The sequence below is a fragment of the Triticum dicoccoides genome, chromosome 5A (genome assembly GCF_002162155.2).
Source record: "Triticum dicoccoides isolate Atlit2015 ecotype Zavitan chromosome 5A, WEW_v2.0, whole genome shotgun sequence".
NCBI classification, from domain to species: Eukaryota; Viridiplantae; Streptophyta; class Magnoliopsida; order Poales; family Poaceae; genus Triticum; species Triticum dicoccoides.
In genome coordinates this window covers 153,637,145-153,659,757 of record NC_041388.1, presented here as the reverse complement: position 1 = coordinate 153,659,757, position 22,613 = coordinate 153,637,145, and positions in this window count along the sequence as shown.

The following is a 22,613-nucleotide window of genomic DNA, read 5'->3' as shown; positions in this document are numbered from 1 at the left end:
CTAGGTCAAGCATATTCATTCCTGGTAATAGAAACCCAAGCATTACAACATAAGCTGGAGTAGGATTTTACCTCGTTGAGAGGGGCCAAACCTGGGTAAACTCTCTATGTTCCTTGTCTCATTTAACCCTTTAAGCTAACCCAGCTGCGATGGCTCCACACCTAGCTCCTTTTGCTTGGGCATCTGTCGTGTTAAGTCCACTACAGTTGGTGCCCACCATGGGGCCAGCGCATGGTGGTTTCGAGTTCTTGAAGGGCAACTTCACAGGGATCAAGGGGTACGCCGTTGGCTGGATGACCAAGAGCCGCTGCGGCAAACTCTACATCAACAATGCTGGCTGGGGCCGGTACCGGGTCCCCTTTGGCGGAATCCACGTCTTCATCAGCAAGATCTGTGAGTTGGAGCCTGAGCCGGACACCTGCACCGACATCGTCGAGATGGCTCGGCGTGCACGACCCACCAAGGTTCAAGCTGCCGTGAAACACGCCTTTGTTGGTTTTATCCACGGGGTGGATCTTGAGGAAGGATCTTTATCCGATGGAGAGATGGCCATCTACTCCGATCACGAGTCTTCAACTGGGGAGACCAATTCGATGTATCAATTGCAAGACAGTGGGAATTGGGGGCTATTCCGATGGCAACAATATTCCGGACCCTTATGAGTCACCGAACAGGGTTGCGATCTTCATGGACGGCACACAACCGGTGCTCAATTCCTCAACTACTGCGGCTATGACTTCCAGCTCAACAGCTGCGGCGACAGCCGGAGCGAGTGGCTCTGTGCACCCGCCAGCTCAAGTCTTATCCGAGCTCCTGGATGCTTTGGAAACCTTCTTAGCTACAGAGGTGACTCCGGAGACTTAGGCACATCATAAGGTGGATGTCGTGAAAATACGAGATGAGATAGCTCAGGCCAAGGAGGAGCTTAATGCTGAGAATGCTAGGATGGCTACAGAATGAGCCGCCGTAGACGCTGCGTCACAACAGATTCAAGCGAAACATTTCTGGTTAAGCTTGGATCAAAATGCATGAAACGTCGTTATACGAAGGAGGCACCAGACTCGTTTACCTTTAGAGTATGATGCGAGGAATCTTTTCAACACACCTGGGGCTGAGCCAAGTAATCCGCTCGAGATGAACAGGGCTGTCGAAACACCCGTGACCGGGACGACGGCTCAACCACGTGTTGCACACCCGCCTCATTTAAATTTAACCCCACCTCATCAAGTGCCAATGCCGTCGGGTCATTATTCTAACCCCTTGGACAACATGATCGTTGCGGCATAGCTGTTGGCAGCTCTTCCCGTGGAAGCGAGTCTCCTGCAGCAATGGAGATATGAAGGGCAGGCAAGCTCCTTCAAACAGCGGTAGCTCAGCAGGCGGCTCTTACTCATACAACCGTGATCGAATTCATTCAACTCCACACCCAGTCGGAGTTATAGCCTTCATATTGAGTCGCCGACGGTTTCAAGCAGTGAGCGGCGTCGTAACCAGCCTCATGGGCGTGACCCGCCACATGCGGATAACCATGCTCAGGTTTTGGTAGATCAGGCCAGGGCCCGTCGGGAGGCTGAGCTGGCAGCTCAGTTGGCGGCTTATCAGCAACTGCAGCTTAACCTGTTGGTGTCTATGGATGCTGGGATGACATCCAGAACCCTTGGTGTGTCATGCCTAGTGCTGTCTTTGCATAATGAGCATATGCCCAAGGATTTTAAGGGCCCTCGCAAGGTGCCCAATTACACAGCGGATCAACTCCCAGAGGCTTGGATTGAGAGCTATGAGCTAGCCATGGAGATGTTGGACGTAAATGATGTTATGTGCACTAAGTATTTCACCATGATGTTGAATGGGCCAGCTCACACCTGGTTAAAGGGGCTGCCCCTAACTCCATCAGATCGTGGACTGAATTGAGGACACGCTTTATTCAGAATTTCAAGGGCACATGCAAGCAACCTCTATCGATTCTTGACTTAGACACTTGTATCCAGGATGAGGGCGAGTCAACCGCCTTTTGGGTGCGCTGGATTTTGGCTATTATCCATTGATCGAATAGCATCAACGCCGGTTCAGCCATCCTAATTTTGGAGAAAAATTGTCGGTTCCTTCCCCTCAAATAGAAGCTTGGGCGGCTTAAGCGCCACTGCAATGATACGGGAGAGCTCATGGAGGCTCTTATCAAATACGCTGACTCTGATAACACCAAGGACCCTGAGTCTGATGAGGAGAAGGCTGGCAAGGGGAAGAAGAATGGAAATACAAAGGGACAACATCATAATCTGGCGGGTCAAGGTAATAATGGTAAGCGTAAACAGATTGACTATGGTTCAGACTTTGTGGTCAATACCAATACACAGAGTAAGAATCAGCGTTGTAAGGGGAAATCATCAATGCCCCGGTTTGGCGGGCCAAAGTTCAACCTTGAGGCGATAATGAATCATCCTTGCCCAAAACACGACTCTCAAGAGAAGCCGGCCAGTCATCTATGGAAAGATTGCTTCATCATGAGGGAGTATAGAAATTCTGGTTTTTTCCAGAACAATCAAGGCCCGCATGGCGGGTCAGGATCCGGCTTTCATGGGCCTGGTTTTGGAGGTGGCGGCTCAAACTCTGGTTTTCAGGGTCAAGGCAATCAAGCTAGTTTTAATCAGCAATCTAATCGAGGGAATCAACATCAGCAGCCCGACTATTAGAGTAATCCAAAGGAGTTGAATAGTGGTCAATATCATGTATTTACCACGAGCTTATGCAAGCGAGACCAGAAGATTCATAAATGAGCGGTGAGCATGGTTGAGCCGGCTGCCCCTCGATATTTGCGATGGTTAGAGCAACCCATTGTATGGAGCCATGAGGATCACCCGCCCCGGGTTGACAATCCGGGTTAGCTGGCTTTGGTGGTTGTGCCTCAGGTCGGAGGATACAAATTCACAAAGGTGCTTACGAACAAAGGTAGCAGCATCAATATCCTTTATTATGATACTTTTCGCCGTATGAATTTGACTGATAAGGACCTTAAGCTGTCTTCTACTATTTTTCATGGGGTGGTGCCCGGTAAGTCGGCATATCCGGTGGGTAAGATAGCCTTGGAGGTGGTTTTTGGCAATGAGCATCACTAGAGGGATGAAACATTGACTTTTGAAGTGGTCAAGATCAAGAGCCCTTATCATGCTTTGTTTGGACGACCGACTTATGCTAAGTTTATGGCACGACCTTGTTATGTTTATCTGCAGCTTAAAATGCTGGGTCGTAAGGGGACCATCACGGTGCATGGCGACAGGAAGATAGCTTTGGAGTGTGAAGAGGGTGATGCTGCTTATGCTGAGTCTGTTTGTGCAACAGAGGAGTTGAAGTTCTACAAAGATAATGTTTACCTAGCAGATATGACCCCCTTGAAGAAGCCAACCATAGAACAGGACCCTTTGTTAAAATTTAAGTCGGATGATGATACTAAGCAGATTTATTTTGTTCCTGGCGACTCATCCAAATAGTTCAGTGTCAGTGCCCATATGGATCCAAAATAGGAAAGAGCGCTCATCGAGTTCGTCCGTGAGAACGGGGACATCTTTGCATGGAAGCCTTCAGATATGCCAGGTGTACTGAGGGAACTCGTTGAGCACACTCTCAATGTTGATCCAAAGTTTAAACCGGTGAAGCAATTTCTTTGTCGTTTTAATGAAGAGAGGCGCAAAGCCATTAGTGAAGAGGTGGCCTGGCTCTTAGTGGCTGGGTTTATTATTGAAGTTTTTCATCCTGAGTGGTTAGCTAACCCAGTGCTGGTACTTAAGAAGAATGGCACTTGGCGCGTGTGTGTGTATTACACAGACCTTAACAAAGCCTATCCAGCCGATCCTTTTTCTCTCCCCCGTATTGATCAGATTATTGATGCTACGACGGGTTGTGAGCATTGAGGTTTTTTGGATGCTTATTCTGGTTATCATCAGATCAAGATGTCAATTAAGGACCATGAGAAAACATCTTTCATCACTCCTTTTGGAGCCTTCTGCTACGTGTCTATGCCTTTTGGGCTCAAGAGTGCCCAGGCGACTTATCATCGTTGTGTTCAGAATTGCCTCCACGACTAGATTGGACGTAATGTTCATGCTTATGTGGATGATATTGTTGTTAAATCTAGGAAGAAGGAGACCTTGTTAGATGATTTTAAGGAGACCTTTGACAACCTCTGGTCTACAAGATGATGCTTAACACAGCCAAGTGCATCTTCGGCGTACCAGCTGGCAAGCTGTTGTGTTTTTTGGTTTTCGAGAGAGGCATTGAAGTTAACCCAGAGAAAATCAAAGCCATCACTTCTTTGGGTAAGCCAGCATGTATGATACGTCTCTGACGTATCTATAATTTTTGAGTGTTCCATGCTATTATATTATCAATCTTGGATGTTTTATATGCATTTATATGCTATTTTATATGATTTTTGGGACTAGCCTATTAACCTAGAGCCCAGTGCCAGTTTCTGTTTTTTTCCTTGTTTTGAGTTTTATAGAAAAGGAATATCAAACGGAGTCCAAATGACCTGAAACTTTTTGACGATTGTTTTTGGACTAAAAGAAGCCTACAGAGTACCGGAGATGCACCAGAGGAGTCTCGTGGCCTCTAGAAGGGTGAAGGGCACCCCCACCCCCTAGGGCACGCCCTTTGACCTTGTGGGCCCATCGTGGACCCCCATGACTTGTTCTCGACGCCAACACCTCTTATATATCCCCAAACCTCCAGAACAGAACCTAGATCGAGAGTTCTGCCATCGCAAGCCTCTGTAGCCACCAAAAACCAATCAGGACCCTGTTCTGGCACCCTACCGGAGGGGGAATCATCACTGGTGGCCTTCTTCATCATCCCGACGCTCTCCATGACGAGGAGGGAGTAGTTCATCCTCGGGGCTGAGGGTATGTACCAATAGCTATGTGTGTAATCTCTCTCTCTCTCTATCTCTCTCTCTCTCTCTCTCTCTCGTGTTGTTGATTTGGCACGATCTTCATGTACCGCGAGCTTTGCTATTATAGTTGGATCTTAGGATGTCCCCCTCCCCTCTACCTTCTTGTAATGGATTGAGTTTCCCTTTGAAGTTATCTTATCGGATAGTCTTTAAAGATTTGAGAACACTTGATGTATGTCTTGCATTTGCTTATCTGTGGTGACAATGGGATATTCACGTGATCTACTTGATGTCTGTTTTGGTGATCAACTTGCGGGTTCGGTGACCTTGTGAACTCATGCATAGTGGTTGGCACACGTTTTCGTCTTGACTCTCCAGTAGAAAATTTGGGGCACTCTTTGAAGTTCTTTGAATAGATGAATCTGAGATTGTGTGATGCATATCATATAATCAAACCCGCGGATACTTGTGGTGACATTGGAGTATCCAGGTGACATTGGGGTTTTGGTTGATGTGTGTCTTAAGGTATTATTTTAGTACCAACTCTTGGGCTGTTTGTGACACTTATAGGAATAGCCCAATAGATCGATCAGAAAGAATAACTTTGAGGTGGTTTCATACCCTACAATAATCTCTTCGTTTGTTCTCCGCTATTAGTGACTTTGGAGTGACTCTTTGTTGCACATTGAGGGATTGTTATACGATCTAATTATGATATCATTGTTGAGAGAACTTGCACTAGTGAAAGTATGAACCCTAGGCCTTTCTAAGCATTGCAATATCGTTTTCGCTCACTTTTACCACTTGCTACCTTGCTGTTTTTATATTTTAAGATTACAAAAACCTATATCTACCATCCATATTGCACTTGTATCACCATCTCTTCTCCGAACTAGTGCACCTATACAATTTACCATTGTATTGGGTGTGTTGGGGACACAAGAGACTCTTTGTTATTTGGTTGCAGGGTTGTTTGAGAGAGACCAACTTCATCCTACGCCTCCCACAGATTGACAAACCTTAGGTCATCCACTTGAGGGAAATTTGCTACTGTCGTACAAAACTTTGTGCTTGGAGGCCCAAGATGAGTCTACAAGAAGAAGGTTACGTAGTAGACATCAATGTATCAATCACGTCCAGCGTTTGGCGGGTCTTATTGCGGCTTTGAGCCGGTTTAGAAGCCGTTTAGGAGAAAAGGCTATCCCTTTATACCAGGTGATGAATAATAAAGATCACTTTGTCTGGAGTGATGCTGCCAATCAGGCATTTGAGGCGCTAAAGAAGCAGTTGGCTGAGCCACCAGTTCTTGCAGCTCCCATTGATAAGGAGCCTTTGCTATTATATGTGGCTGCTAATAGCAGAGCCGTCGGTGTAGCAGTTGTTGTGGAAAGGAAGGAGTCAGGCAAGGAGCATCCGGTTCAAAGGCCAGTTTACTCTGTCGGTGAGGTATTAATTTAATCTAACCAAAGATACCCACATTAGCAGAAGCTGGTTTATGGAGTGTTCATGGCTAGTCGTAAGTTAAAGCAATATTTCCTTGGTCATCCCATCATTGTGGTTAGTTTTTCTCCCTTAGGGGATATTATTCAAACTAGAGAAGCTATAGGCCGGGTGGACAAGTGGGCCATTGAACTTGGACCCCATGGTTTGAAGTATATGCCTCGGAGAACCATTAAGTCTCAAGCACTTGTGGAATTTAGCAATGACTGGACAGAGCTGCAGATGCCTGAGGAAAAGCCAGATAACACATATGGAGGAATCATTTTGATGGATCCAAGCAATTTTAAGGTTCGGGGGATTGAGTTATTTTAACGTCCCCGCGAGGTGATAAGTTTTGTTATGTCTTAAGGTTGATGTTTCTTTGTACTAACAATGCAGCTGAATATGAGGCTTTACTCCATGGTCATTGGATGGCCAAGGAAATGAACTTAAGCCGGGTAAGGTGCTTTAGTGATTCAGATCTGGTGGCCCAGCAAGCCTCGGGAACTTGGTATTCCAAAGACCCACTCATGGCGGCTTATCGCTGGGCGGTTGATGCTATTGTTGGTCACTTCAAGGGTTATCAAGTGGAACATGTTGATTGCAGGAAAAATGAGGCAGATGATGCTTTAAGCTGGCTGGGATCTCAGCGTAAGCCGGTACCACCTAATGTTTTTCTTGATATTCTGGATAACCCTTCGGCTAAATTTCCTACGGAGGAAGATCTTGCTATCCTTGACCCGAAGGCACAGTTGGTGGTGGCTCTCCATGCTATTCCAGATTGGACAGTTCCATACTTGGCTTATATGACCCGGGGTGAGTTACCTGAGGATGAGACTTTGGCCAGGCATATAACCCGGTGGTCTAAGTCAATGACTATTGTCAATGGCAAGTTACACCAATGCAGTGTCACAGGGGCGTTTCAACATTGCATTTCTCCTGTAGAGGGCCATGAGATTCTATGAGAGATTCATGAAGGAGATTGTCGCCATCATGCCGGCTCTAAGTCTCTTGGAGCTAAGGCTTTTCATAATGGGTTTTATTGGCTGACAGCTCATGCTGATGTAGAGGATCTGGTTAGCAAGTGCAATGGTTGTCAAATTTTTTTAGATGAGCTCATGTGCCAGCTCAAGAATTGAGGATGATTCCAATCACTTGACCGTTTGCGGTCTGGGGGCTGGATATGGTTGGACCTTTTAAGAGATCCAAGGACAAAAAGACCCACCTTTTGGTGGTGGTTGACAAGTTTACAAAATGGGTTGAGGCAGAGCCGGTCAGCAAGTGTGACGTAGCAACACGGTTCAATTCATCAAAAAGGTGATTTTCCGTTTTGGCTACCCTCACAGCATCATAACTGATAATGGTACTAATATGTCCAAGGGTGCTATGAAAGAATTTTGTCAACAAGAGCATATTCGTCTTTATGTTTCATTAGTGGCTCACCCCTAGTCCAATGGTCAAGCTGAAAGAGCTAATCAAGAGATCTTGAGAGGCATCAAAGCCCCAGCTTATGGTCCCTTTGCAGAGGACGCTGGGTTCTTGGGTTGAGGAGTTAGCCTTAGTTCTTTGGAGTATAAATACTGCCCCCAACAGATCCACGGGTTATACGCCTTTCTTCATGGTTTACGGAGTAGAGGCAGTTCTTCCTAGTGATATCCATCATCACTCGCCCCGTGTGGTGGCTTATGTTGAAGCTGATAATGAAAGGGCACGTCAGGACAATCTTGACCTCCTAGATGAGGAGCGTGACCTTGCCGTGGCTCGTTCAGCAATCTACCAACAAGATATGCGTCATTATCATAGTCGCCGGGTTAAAACACGGACGTTTCAAGAAGGTGACTTGGTGCTCCGTCTCATCCAGGATCAAACAGATATGTATTAATTATCCCCGCCTTGGGAAGAGCCTTTTGTGGTCAGCAAAAATCTGAACAACGGGTCATACTACCTCATTGATGTTCGAGACCACAAGGACTCACGCACGGCGTTGGAGGAGACCCGCCGGCCGTGGAACATTGCTCATCTTCCGCCTTATTACACTTGAGCCACCGGTTCTTGTGTTGTACATATTATGATCAGTATAATAAAACCAGCATCCCTGATAATTCAGGGCCTTTGTTGTTTCATTTCTGAGTATCTGAGTCTTTATTGTCAATTCATAAGATCACTTGGGGGCTTCCTGCTCATTGAGTATAGCTGTGACTACCCTCTTGATATAGCTTGCGCGCCTTGTTACAAATTACTTGGGGGCTTCCTACTCATTGAGGATAGCTATGACTACCCTTTTTTGATCCGGCTTATATGCCCTGTTGCAAGTGACTTGGGGTTGTCTTCCTAAGTTAAAAGGTTACCAAAGAGAACTTGCTACAATATGCAGTTCAAACATAGATAACCTACCTTGATGGCTTATTATAGGTCACTTGGGGGCTTCCTATTTAATGAACATAGCTATATTTACCCTTTTGATAGGCTTGGACGCCAGGTGTATTCACCAAAATTCTGGGTTATCCTGCCATGTATGTCTGCCACTCCGCCTAAGTAATCCTGGAATGACCTGACGTACTCTTGACAGCCAATCTTATAAAGACCCTGAACTTGTCAAAGTTAAAATGGTGGTTGGTCATGTGAGGCCCGACTTATAGGTTTAAATGAAGGATTAACTTAGTGGCTGTGTGGCCCATGAATAGCACTTGAAATTGAGGCTTGGTAGCCTATAAAAGCCTTGTTTTTCTGATTTATTATTTTCTAAACATTGTTTGGGTTCATATCCTTGTACCATGTTGACATATGGTTTAAAATGATTTAGGCCATGTAGTCTTAATCTGTATGACTCATATTTGAGCATATTTTTTGGTTTTGATAACATGTTCTGGCTTTGGAGATTAAGTCGCCAGTATAATTTGATTGTGTACTTGGAATTATGCGCTTATGAATACTTGGGTTGTCACCTTCGCTGGGGTATGGCAATGTAAGCCGATAGTATGAACCAGGTCTTTTGGGTTGACACCCTCACTGGCAATGGCGATGTAAGCTGGAAGTGTAAACTAGTTTCACAGGTATGTTTTTACTTGTTACATGAGTATGCGAGGTTTGATAACCCGCCCTGGTTATGGACTATATAGTCACCAAAAAAAATTATATGGGACATCATGACCCGCCCTAGTGTAAACCGCCAGGGCACATGTTATATACTTGTGTGTAGGGAATATAATAACATGACATACATGTTGTTGGTGTACAAAAGTAGGGGAAGTCAGAGTCGCGCCCACGGCCACTCTAAGCAGGGCAGGGGAGGGATGCCGAAGCAACGCCTAGACCAGAGACGCAAAGAGAGCAAGAGGGCGAGGTGGAATCCCCCGGCAAGACTCTTGCCGGGGTGGCTTCCGCGGCCTCAACAAGATCCTATGCCATATTGGAACCAAGGCTCGGGAGGCGCCTCCATGGTGGCATGCAGATCTTTGTAGAGATCATAGACACACAAGATCAGATGGAAACCAGAAGACGACGACCCTTGGCGAGATCCTTGCCGAGGAGGTCCACGAGACCCCTGGCAAGACCCTTGTCGGGGACGACCGCGGTGCCGCAGCGAGACCCTTGCTAGGCCCTCGGCAAGACCCTTGTCGAGGACGCCCGCGAGGCCGTAGTCGTGCCCACGTCCGCCAAGACTCCACCGCTGTTCCCATACAGCTATCCGCTCGACCAGCTGAGCAGGCATCTGCGTGGTAGCACGCGGCCTCTACACCAACTTAGTAAGCACCTGCGTGGTGGCATGCAGATTTTCGTGAAGGCTCCACCACCGCGCCAGCCCAGCGGCCAGGCAACGTGGCGCTATAACGCCTCGTCATCTTGGACGCGCGTCGGAACCAGGTGAGGCGACGACAACTGGGACGAGCTTCTTTGCTATCCCCAATAAAGCAAGAGGGGCACATCAGCAGCGCATTAAATGTGTTTGTCCGACGATGCCAGGGGATAGACTCAGCCCCTGTATACCTTTCCACCTCCTGTGTGCCACCGTGGCAACCCCTTTTTGTCTATAAAAGGAGGCCCGAGGCGGACTGGAGAGGGATTCAGATCTTTTGGACTAGAGAGCCACTACAGCTAGTTCAAGAAGACAAGAACACCTCAATACACGTCAAAGCAGGACTAGGGTTTTACGCGTCACTGCGGCCCGAACCTGGGTAAACAATTTGTGTGCTAACTGCCAGACCCGCTCTTCGCACAACCCCGTGCCCGCCAACCGTAGAAGGGATCCCAGTGACCCCATAGGTGTCGTTTCCCACCGACATCTCTGGCGCGCCAGGTAGGGGGTGCACAGTCTTGAGAATCCGGTCTAGTAGTTAGTTTAGCATTTCTTCATCGCCATGGCTTCCGAGAAGAAGATGATCACGTCGATCGGCTCATCGGGGGCCGAACGACCCGTACTAGTGCGGGCGAGTGGTGGGGCGGTCGCGGACAGAAGCTGAGGCGCGGCTCGCGAACACCTGCACTGCTCTGGCAGCCAAAGCCTGGCGAGCGGCGTCGTTCATGCGCAAGATGACGGGCCAAACACCACCAAGTACAAAGACGGAGCCAGGACCCCCACAGGCCGCGCGGGGCCCTCCAGGGGCGGCGTCGTACCACCCACGGGCGGTGCGGCGACTTCCGAGGAACCTACGACGGCGCCACCGACGCGCTCTTCCCAGGTTGTGCGCGACGAGTGATACGTCTCCGTCCTATCTACTTTTCCAAACACTTTTTCCCTTGTTTTGGACTCTAACTTGTATGATTTGAATGGAACTAACCCGGACTGACGCTGTTTTCAGCAAAATTGCCATGATGTTGTTTTATGTGTAGAAAACAAAAGTTCTCGGAATGACCTGAAACTCCACGGAATATCTTACAATAAATAATAAAAAATCCTCGCCAAAGATGAAGACCAGGGGGGCCACACCCTTGCCATGACGGTGGGGGGCACGCCCCCCTACCTCGTGGGCCCCCTGGAGACCTCCCAACTCCAACTCCAACTCTATATAACTTCTTTCGGGGAGAAAAAAATAGGAGAGAAGAAATCATCGCGTTTAATGATACAGAGCCGCCGTCAAGCCCTAAAACCTCTCGGGAGGGCTGATCTGGAGTCTGTTCGGGGCTCCAGAGAGGGGGATTCGTCGCCATCGTCATCATCAACCATCCTCCATCACCAATTTCATGATGCTCACCGCCGTGCGTGAGTAATTCCATCGTAGGCTTGCTGGACGATGATGGGTTGGATGAGATTTATCATGTAATCGAGTTAGTTTTGTTAGGGTTTGATCCCTAGTATCCACTATGTTTTGAGATTGATGTTGCTATGACTTTGCTATGTTTAATGCTTGTCACTAGGGACCGAGTGCCATGATTTCAGATCTGAACCTATTATGTTTTCATCAATATATGAGAGTTCTTGATCCTATCTTGCAAGTCTATAATCACCTATTATGTGTTATGATCCATTAACCCTGAGGTGACAATAATCGGGATACTTACCGGTGATGACCATAGTTTGAGGAGTTCATGTATTCACTATGTGCTAATGCTTTGTTCCGGTTCTCTATTAAAAGGAGGCCTTAATATCCCTTAGTTTCCATTAGGACCCCGCTGCCATGGGAGGGTAGGACAAAAAATGTCATGCAAGTTCTTTTCCATAAGCACGTATGACTATATTTGGAATACATGCCTACATTACATTGACGAATTGGAGCTAGTTCTGTGTCACCCTATGTTATGACTGTTACAAGATGAACCACATCCGACATAATTATCCATCACTGATCCGATGCCTATGAGCTTTCCATATACTGGTTTACGCTTATTTACTTTCCCATTGCTATTGTTATAATCACTACATAATACCAAAAATATTACTTTGCTTTCATTACTCTTTTGTTACCGTTACCATCACTATCATATTACTTTCCTACTAAACACTTTGCTGCAGATACTAAGTTTCCAGGTGTGGTTGAATTGACAACTCAGCTGCTAATACTTGAGAATATTCTTTGCCCCCCCCCCCTTGTGTCGAATCAATAAATTTGGGTTGAATACTCTTCCCTCGAAAGCTGTTGCGATCCCCTATACTTGTGGGTTATCAACACTAATTTCTGGCGCCGTTGCCGGGGAGCATAGCTCTATTCTTTGAGTCACTTGGGATTTATATCTGCTGGACACTATGAAGAATTTGAAAGACGCTAAGACAACAATTTATCCCTCAACTACGAGGGGAGGTAAGGAACTGCCATCTAGCTCTGCACTTGATTCACCTTCTGTTATGAGTAAGCTTGCGACACCTAAACCTGCTTCTACTATTCCTTCTGATATGTCGCATGTTATTGATGATGCTACTTCTGCTATACATGATACTTATGATGAAACTACCTCTATGCCTGATAATACTATGCCACTTAGTGATTTTCTCGAGGAACGACTTGCTAGGGCTAGAGAGATTGAAAATATTGAATCTGATTATGATGATGAAAGTGATGATGAAGAATCACTTGTTATTCCTGAGGGTTATTTATTTGATCAAGAAGCTTCTTTAGCTATTTTAGCTTGCAAAGATAGATATGAACTCAAAAGGTTATTAGCTAAATGGAATGAGAAATCTCTAAATGCTAGGATGAGACCTGACCCTGCTTTTGCTACTTCACCTATCTGTGTTACTGCTAAGGATTATGAATTCTTTGTTGGTCCTGATTTAATTACTTTGGTTGAATCTGATCCTTTTCATGGCTATGAATCTGAAACTGTTGTGGCACATCTTACTAAATTAAATGATATAGCCACCCTGTTCACTAATGATCAGAGATCTCACTACTTTTATATCCTTAAAATATTTCCGTTCTCATTAAAGGGTGATGCTAAGATATGGTTTAATTCTCTTGATCCTGGTTGTGTGCGTATTCCCCAGGATATGATCTATTACTTCTCTGCTAAATATTTCCCTGCTCATAAGAAACAAGCTGCTTTAAAGGAAATATACAACTTTGTGCAAATTAAAGAAGAGAGTCTCCCACAAGCTTGGGGGAGGCTTCTCAAGTTACTTAATGCTTTGCCTGATCATCCTCTTAAGAAAAATGAAATACTTGATATTTTTTACAATGGACTAACCAATGCTTCCAGAGATTACCTGGATAGTTGTCCTAGTTCTCTTTTCAGGGAAAGAACACCGGATGAAGCTGAAATCCTATTGAATAATATGTTGACAAATGAAAATAATTGGGCACCTCCTGAGCCAGCTCCTGCTCCAATTAATGATCCTATTCCTAAACCAACTCCAAAGAAGAGAGGTGTTCTATTTCTCAGTCCCGAAGATATGCAAGAGGCAAAGAAATCTATGAAATAAAAAGGTATTAAAGCTGAAGATGTTAAGAATTTACCTCCTATTGAAGAAATACATGGTCTTAATTTACTGCATGTCGAAGAAACATACGATCTTAATCCTTTATTTATTGAAGAACCTCCTGACCTCGATAACCCGACACAGGTAGTAAAGGTAAATTCTCTCTATAGATATGATAAAGCTGAAATCCCTCCTACTAAAATTGCTAGCCAATGCTTGGATGAGTTTGATAATTTTATGTTTAAGCAAGAAGACTTCAATGCTTATTTTGGTAGACAATTAAAACAAGATGCTGATATGATTAAATACTTGGGTGATTATATGGCTAATATTAGAGGTGAACTTAAACTTGTTAGCAAACATGCTTCTATGGTTACCACTCAAGTAGAACAAGTACTTAAAGCTCAAAAGGAATTGCTCAATGAGATGAATAGTAAGAAAAATAATTATGCTGTTAAAGTGGCTACTAGAACTGGTAGAATGACTCAGGAACCTTTGTATCCTGAAGGCCACCCTAAGAGAATTGAGCAAGATTCTCAGAGAAATAAAATTGATGCACCTAGTTCTTCTAAAAAGAAGAAAAAGAAAAATGATAGAACTGTGCAAACTTCTAGTGAACCTATTGCTGAACCACCTGATAATCCAAATGATATATCTATGTCTGATGCTGAAACACAATCTGGCAATGAACATGAACCTAATGAAAATGTTAATGATGATGTTCATAATGATGCTCAACCTAGTAATGATAATGATGTAGAAATTGAACCTGCTGTTGATCTTGATAACCCACAATCAAACAATCAACGTTATGATAAGAAAGACTTTGTTTCTAGGAAACATGGTAAAGAAAGAGAACCTTGGGTTCAGAAATCCATGCCTTTTCCTCCCAAACCATCCAAGAAAAAGGATGATGAGGATTTTGAGCGCTTTGCTGAAATGATTAGACCTATCTTTTTGCGTATGCGATTGACTGATATGCTCAAAATGAATCCTTATGCTAAGTACATGAAAGATATTGTTACAAATAAAAGAAAGATACCAGAAGCTGAAATTTCCACCATGCTTGCTAATTATACTTTTATGGGTGGAATACCAAAGAAACTTGGAGATCCAGGAGTACCTACTATACCATGCTCCATTAAAAGAAACTATGTTAAAACTGCTTTATGTGATCTTGGAGCCGGTGTTAGTGTTATGCCTCTCTCTTTATATCATTGACTTGACATTAATAAGTTGACACCTACTGAAATATCTTTGCAAATGGCTGATAAATCAACTGCTATACCTATCGGTATTTGTGAGGACATACCTATTGTGGTTGCAAACGTTACTATTTTAACGGACTTTGTTATTCTTGATATTCCCGAGGACGATAGTATGTCTATTATTTTTGGAAGACATTTTCTTAATACTGCAGGGGCTGTTATTGATTGCAATAAAGGCAATGTCACTTTTCATGTTAATGGGAATGAGCATATGGTACATTTTCCGAGGAAACAACCTCAAGTTGATAGTATCAATTCTATCGGAAAAATTCCATCGATTATATTTGGAGGTTTTGAATTTCCTCTTCCTACTGTCAAGAAGAAATATGATATACTTATTATTGGGGATGTGCATATCCCCTTTGAGGTAACCTAGTGTTATTTGAAATTTCTCTGGTTTCATGTTAATCGGAATGAGTTTGTTAACAAGACTTGATCAACCTTGTTAGTGGATTCCTTTTGATGAGCATGGGATGGATGAAACAAGAAGCACAACATTCTGTACCCTCTCTATACTTTCTGTTATTTAGTTGAAATAAAGTAAAAAGAAATTTTTTTCTGTCTGTTATCTGATTATCCATGCAATATAAAAATACCTCGAAAATAAAAGTTCTCCAAATGCCCTGAAAATTAAATATGATTTTTTCTAGAATATTTGAGGATTTATGGAACAAAGAACACACCAGGGGGGCCAACCACCTTGCCACGAGGGTGGAGGGTGCGCCCACCCTCCTAGGGCGCGCCCCCTGCCTCGTGGGCCCACGGTGGCCCTCCTCCACTTATTCCTGGACCCATCCTCTTCTTCTTCCTCCCCCAAACACGAAAACCAGCTCAAACCCGAGCCCAAGCTCGTTTTGCTGCCATTTTCGATCTCCTTGCTCAAAGCACCTCTCACAAAACTGCTTGGGGAGATTGTTCCTTGGTATGTGACTCCTCCATTGGTCTAATTAGTTTTTGTTCTAGTGCTTTATTCATTGCAAATTTTTGCTGCTTAGGTGACCCTGTTCTTGAGCTTGCATGTCAAATTTATATGGTCAAAAGTAGTTTTGATGCATGATATAGACCCTAGGCACTTGTAGGAGTGGTTGCTATCAATATTATTGAGTTTGGTTTACTTTTATTTTGAAGTTACTAAAAATTTCAGAATTTTTCAGAAAATGATGAGGAGATTATTGAGGGGCTCATCGAGCCAAAGCTCGAAGGAAAAGGCACCGAAGCCTAAGTATAATTTGCCGCGCACCACGGAGGTTTGGGCGTGTGAATGGCCTTCCGAGGATTTCTTGAGAGCAGCCGGGATTTATGAAGATTTTCATGAATTGGCTCATAATGCAGGCCTCACCGCTTTCCTCCACGACCAATGCGATCAATATCTCTTACTCACAAATACCTTTGTGCAAAACTTTCATTTTCATTCTAGGAACTCACGACCTACGGTGGAGTTCCATTTATATGATGAGCATAAGGAGATGTCACTTTATGATTTCTGTCGGATTTGTTTAGTCCCTTTTGGGGGCAAGACAGAAGAACCACATCATGATGATGTGGAGGGGTTTATTGATACTATCACTATAGGAGAAACTAGGAAGGTTTCCGATGCACGAATCACTAGCATACATTTTCCTGTTTTATGTTACTTTGCATTATTTGCTAGTCGTTGCTTAACTAGACGCGGAAACTGTGGAAACCTTGGTATCCCTATATAATTATTCTGCTCCACGGTTTATACAGTGATAATACTTTTAGTATGGGCGGTATTATTGCTAAACGGTTAAGTCTGAACCGTACAAAGGGCCCCATCTTTGGAGGCATCTATGCTACATGCCTAGCTGCACATTTTAACATACCTATTAGGCATGCTGAGAAGGAAGAAAAAATGTTGCCTTGTGTTTATCTGGATTATAAAAGTATGGTGGCACATGATTTTATTATTAAGAATAGGGCAGGAGAGCTTAAATATCAATTGTTCTTTAATAAACATCATCCTGAGACTATTACCTTTCCTGCTCCTTCTTTGTTTGATTTGACTGTAGGCATGTACCTTGTTCCGTTGACGGCTATCCACGCCTACCGGAACCCTGCACCAGCCGAGGAGCCAGAACCGGAACCACAATTTGATCCTTCACGACAGTCTAACTATCAGTGGGATCCGGAGATGATTGCCAGCCAGTGGCAATCGGAGCCTTCTTCTTCCCCATCACAGTACGACCCCAACTATTATTATGGATATCAGCAAGGCCAGCCGTGGCCATAGACCAACTTAGGCCAAAATCCTAAGCTTGGGGGAGTATGTATTTCTCACCGACATTACATTTATGCTCACACACTCATTGCTAGATGTCGGTGCTCATACTTTTTCGTTGTATCATCCATGCTAGTTTATTTCCTTTTATGCTTTCTTCTTGTGTGTTTAATAAACCTTAAGAAAAAACAAAAAATTAGTTGTAGCTTTTAATTAACTTACTTTCCATGCTTTTAGTAGTAATTAAAAAGAAAACCCAAAAATATTTCCTGTTCTTCTTTTGCTTGTTGGGAGCTTTCCCGTGTAAATAGTTTTATTTTTTTTCTTTTCTTTGGGGGTCAGTAGGAGAAGACCACGATTAAATTGTTGAAGTGGCTCTTATATGCTTTATTGTTGATTTAACCAAGAGCCCATATTGCTTTTTCTTCTCCTGTTTATTGAATGATCGCAGATTCCAGCTTAGTCTAATGCACATGCACTCTTATTATTATTCACATCGTTCGGTCGTGCAAGTGAAAGGCAATTATGATGATATATGATGGACTGATTGAGATGAGAAAATCTGGTACGAACTCAACCTCTTTTGTTTTTGTAAATATGATGAGTTCATCGTTCTTGATTCAGCTTGTTATGAATAAACATGTTTGCAATGACAATTAGAGATCATAGTTGCTTGTGCCATGCTTGATCAGATATGAGTTATAATGGTTTACCTTGCGTGCCAACATGCTATTAAAATGGTTATGATGTGGTATGATAGGGTGGTATCCTCCTCTGAATGATTTAAGTGACTTGACTTGGCACATGTTCACGCATGTAGTTGAAACAAATCAACACAGCCTTCACAATATTTATGTTCATGGTGGATTATATCCTACTCATGCTTGCATCCAATGTTTATTAATTTTAATGCATGTACATGGCTGTTGTCGCTCTCTAGTTGGTCGCTTCCCAGTCTTTTGCTAGCCTTCACCTGTACTAAGCGGGAATACTGGTTGCGCACCCAAACTCCTTAAACCCCAAAGTTATTCCACATGAGTCCACTATACCTTCCTATATGCGGTATCTACCTGCCGTTCCAAGTAAATTTGTATGTGCCAAACTCTAAACCTTCAAATAATCATCCTGTTTTGTATGCTCGAATAGCTCATGTATCAACTAGGGTTGTCTGTATCTTCGATGCTAGGCGGGTTATTCTCAAGAGGAGTGGACTCCGCTCCTCACTCACAAGAAAATGGCTGGTCACCGGGATGCCCAGTCCCATGCTTTATTTAAACTAAATCAAAATAATTGCCAAACAAAACTCCCCTTGGGACCTGATGTATGTTGGAGGCACTCGTTGTTTCAAGCAAGCCATGGATTGATGTTTGTTGGTGGAGGGGGAGTATAAACTTTACCATTCTGTTTGGGAGCTGCTTATAATGTGTGTAGCATGGAAGATATCGCCATCTCTTGGTTGTTATGATGACAATGAAAGTATACCGCTCAAAATATTATTCACCTCTATTTCAAAATTGAGCTCTGGCACCTCTACAAATCCCTGCTTCCCTCTATGAAGGGCCTATCTATTTACTTTTATAATGAGTCATCATCCTCTTATTAAAAAGCACCAGTTGGAGAGCACCGTTGTCATTTGCATTCATTATTGTTAGTTTACATTGGGTGTGACTATGATTGGATCTCTTTTACCATGAATTACAATGTCTAGTCAGTCCTTGGTCTTTAAAGGTGCTTTGCATTTATGTTTTGCGGTCTCAGAAAGGGCTAGCGAGATACCATCTTGTTATATCATATTATGATTGTTTTGAGAAAGTGTTGTCATCCAAGATTTATTATTATGGCTTGCTAGTTGATCATGCTATTGATATGGGTAATCATGAGACCTGAGAATTATTGCAAATATGGTTAGTTATAATCTTTGCTGAAAACTTGAATGCTAGCTTGACATATTTACAACAACAAGAGCAAACAGAGTTTGTAAAAGTTTTTCTTTATTTCTTTCAGTCTGTCAACTGAATTGCTTGAGGACAAGCAAGGGTTTAAGCTTGGGGGAGTTGATACGTCTCCGTCATATCTACTTTTCCAAACACTTTTGCCCTTGTTTTGGACTCTAACCTGTTTTCAACAGAATTGCCATGATGTTGTTTTATGTGCAGAAAACAAAAGTTCTCGGAATGACCTGAAACTCCACAAAATATCTTACAATAAATAATAAAAAATCCTCGCCAAAGGTGAAGACCAGGGGGCCCACACCCTTGCCACGAGGGTGGGGGGCACGCCCCCCCTAGGGCGCGCCCCCCTACCTCGTGGGCCCCCTGGAGACCTCCCGACTCCAACTCCAACTCTATATAACTGCTTTCGGGGAGAGAAAAATAGGATAGAAGGAATCATCGCGTTTTACGATACGGAGCCGCCGCCAAACCCTAAAACCTCTTGGGAGGGCTGATCTGGAGTCCGTTTGGGGCTCCAGAGAGGGGGATTCGTCGCCGTCATCATCATCAACCATCCTCCATCACCAATTTCATGATGCTCACCGCCGTGCGTGAGTAATTCCATCATAGGCTTGCTGGACGGTGATGGGTTGGATGAGATTTATCATGTAATCGAGTTAGTTTTGTTAGGGTTTGATCCCTAGTATCCACAATGTTCTCAGATTGATGTTGCTATGACTTTGCTATGTTTGATGCTTGTCACTAGGGCCCGAGTGCCATGATTTCAGATCTAAACCTATTATGTTTTCATCAATATATGAGAGTTCTTGATCCTATCTTGCAAGTCTATAGTCACCTATTATGTGTTATGACCCGTTAACCCCGAAGTGACAATAATCGGGATACTTACCGGTGATGACCGTAGTTTGAGGAGTTCATGTATTCACTATGTGCTAATGCTTTGTTCCGGTTCTCTATTAAAAGGAGGCCTTAATATCCCTTAGTTTCCATTAGGACCCCGCTGCCATGGGAGGGTAGGACAAAAGATGTCATGCAATTTCTTTTCCATAAGGACGTATGACTATATTCGGAATACATGCCTACATTACATTGACGAATTGGAGCTAGTTCTGTGTCACCCTATGTTATGACTGTTACATGATGAACCACATCCGGCATAATTATCCATCACTGATCCGATGCCTACGAGCTTTCCATATACTAGTTTACGCTTATTTACTTTCCCGTTGCTATTGTTACAATCACTACATAATACCAAAAACATTACTTTTCTTTCATTACTCTTTTGTTACCGTTACCATTACTATCATATTACTTTGCTACTAAACACTTTGATGCAGATACTAAGTTTCCAGGTGTGGTTGAATTGACAACTCAGCTGCTAATACTTGAGAATATTCTTTGGCTCCCCTTGTGTCGAATCAATAAATTTGGGTTGAATACTCTACCCTCGAAAGCTGTTGTGATCCCCTATACTTGTGGGTTATCAACGAGCAGAGTTGCCACGCTGGCGACCCTGGGCACCGTCGTGGGAAGAGTCATGTGGATCATTCGCGGGACATAGAAGGCCAGCACGCGCGCCGAAGTGCTGGCAAAAACGACGTACAACTGCCAGGCCATGATAGAGCTCCTTCTAACGTGGTTAGAAGTCGTAGTGCATCACGGTCCACGCAACTTTCGCCACCACCCACGCCAGCGGATGCTTTGGCACGCGCCCAGTTACTCCTCGATTTTCCTCGTGCTGCGGAGAAACTCGATGAGTGGAGAGCTACCATCCGAAGCCTCGTCGGTGTTGCCAATAGAGATGAGCCACAACCGGCGGGGCCTTCTGGTCGACGCTCCGTCAAGCCGCCGCATGCCAGTGGTGGAAGGATCGGGGGCGCTAAGGCCACGATGCACTCTCCTCCATGCCAGCCACCGCGGTTGTTGCTCCGACGTGACGGCGCTTGTGATAACGTTTCCGTAGCATCGTCCGACCCATGGACCCACCGCGATCAGCACCAAGTTCTTCGGGAGTGAGCCCGTGAAGACGCTCGAACCACCATCGAACGCCGGCGCGATGCGCGCCACCAGTCAGATTGGCGGGCGGGGCCCACTATGGACCACCCAGCACTGGGGGGCTTGATGTCTACTACACAACCTTCTTCTTGTAGACGTTGTTGGGCCTCCAAGTGCAGAGGTTTGTAGGACAGTATCAAATTTCCCTGAAGTGGATGACCTAAGGTTTATCAATCCGTGGGAGGCGTAGGATGAAGATGGTCTCTCTCAAACAACCCTGCAACCAAATAAGAAAGAGTCTCCTGTGTCCCCAACACACCCAATAGAATGGTAAATTGTGTATGTGCACTGGTTCGTCGAAGAGATGGTGATACAAGTGCAATATGGATGATAGATATAGGTTTTTATAATCTGAAAATATAAAAACAGCAAGGTAACTAATGATAAAAGTGAGCGAAAACGGTATTGTAATGCTAGGAAACAAGGCCTAGGGTTCATACTTTCACTAGTGCAAGTTCTCTCAACAATAATAACATACTTGGATCATATAACTATCCCTCAACATGCAACAAAGAGTCACTCCAAAGTCACTAATAGCGGAGAGCAAACGAAGAGATTATGGTAGGGTACGAAACCACCTCAAAGTTATTCTTCCGGATCGATCTATTCAAGAGTTCGTACTAGAATAACACCTTAAGACACAAATCAAACAAAACCCTAATTTCACCTAGATACTCCAATGTCACCTCAAGTATCCATGGGTATGATTATACGACATGCGTCACACAATCTCAGATTCATCTATTCAACCAACACAAAGAACTTCAAAGAGTGCCCCAAAGTTTCTACCGGAGAGTCAAGACGAAAATGTGTGCCAACCCCTATGCATAAGTTCACGAGGTCACGGAACTTGCAAGTTGATCACCAAAACATACATCAAGTGGATCACATGATATCCCATTATCACCACAGATAAGCACGTGCAAGACATACATCAAGTGTTCTCAAATCCTTAAAGATTCAATCCGATAAGATCACTTCAAATGGAAAACTCAATCCATTACAAGAGAGTATAGGGGGAGAAACATCATAAGATCCAAATATAATAGCAAAGCTTGTGATACATCAAGATCGTGCCGACTCAATAACACAAGAGAGAGAGAGAGAGGTCAAACACATAGCTACTGGTACATACCATCAGCCCCGAGGGTGAACTACTCCCTCCTTGTCATGGAGAGAGCCAGGATGATGAAGATGGCCACCGGAGAGGGATTCCCCCCTCCGGGAGGGTGCCAGAACGGGTCTAGATTAGTTTTCGGTGGCTACGGAGGCTTCTGGCGGCGGAACTCCCGATCTAGGTTATTTTATGGAGGTTTCTGTATTTATAGGAATTTTTGGCATCGGTCTTACGTCAAGAAGGTTACCGAGTCGTCCACGAGGC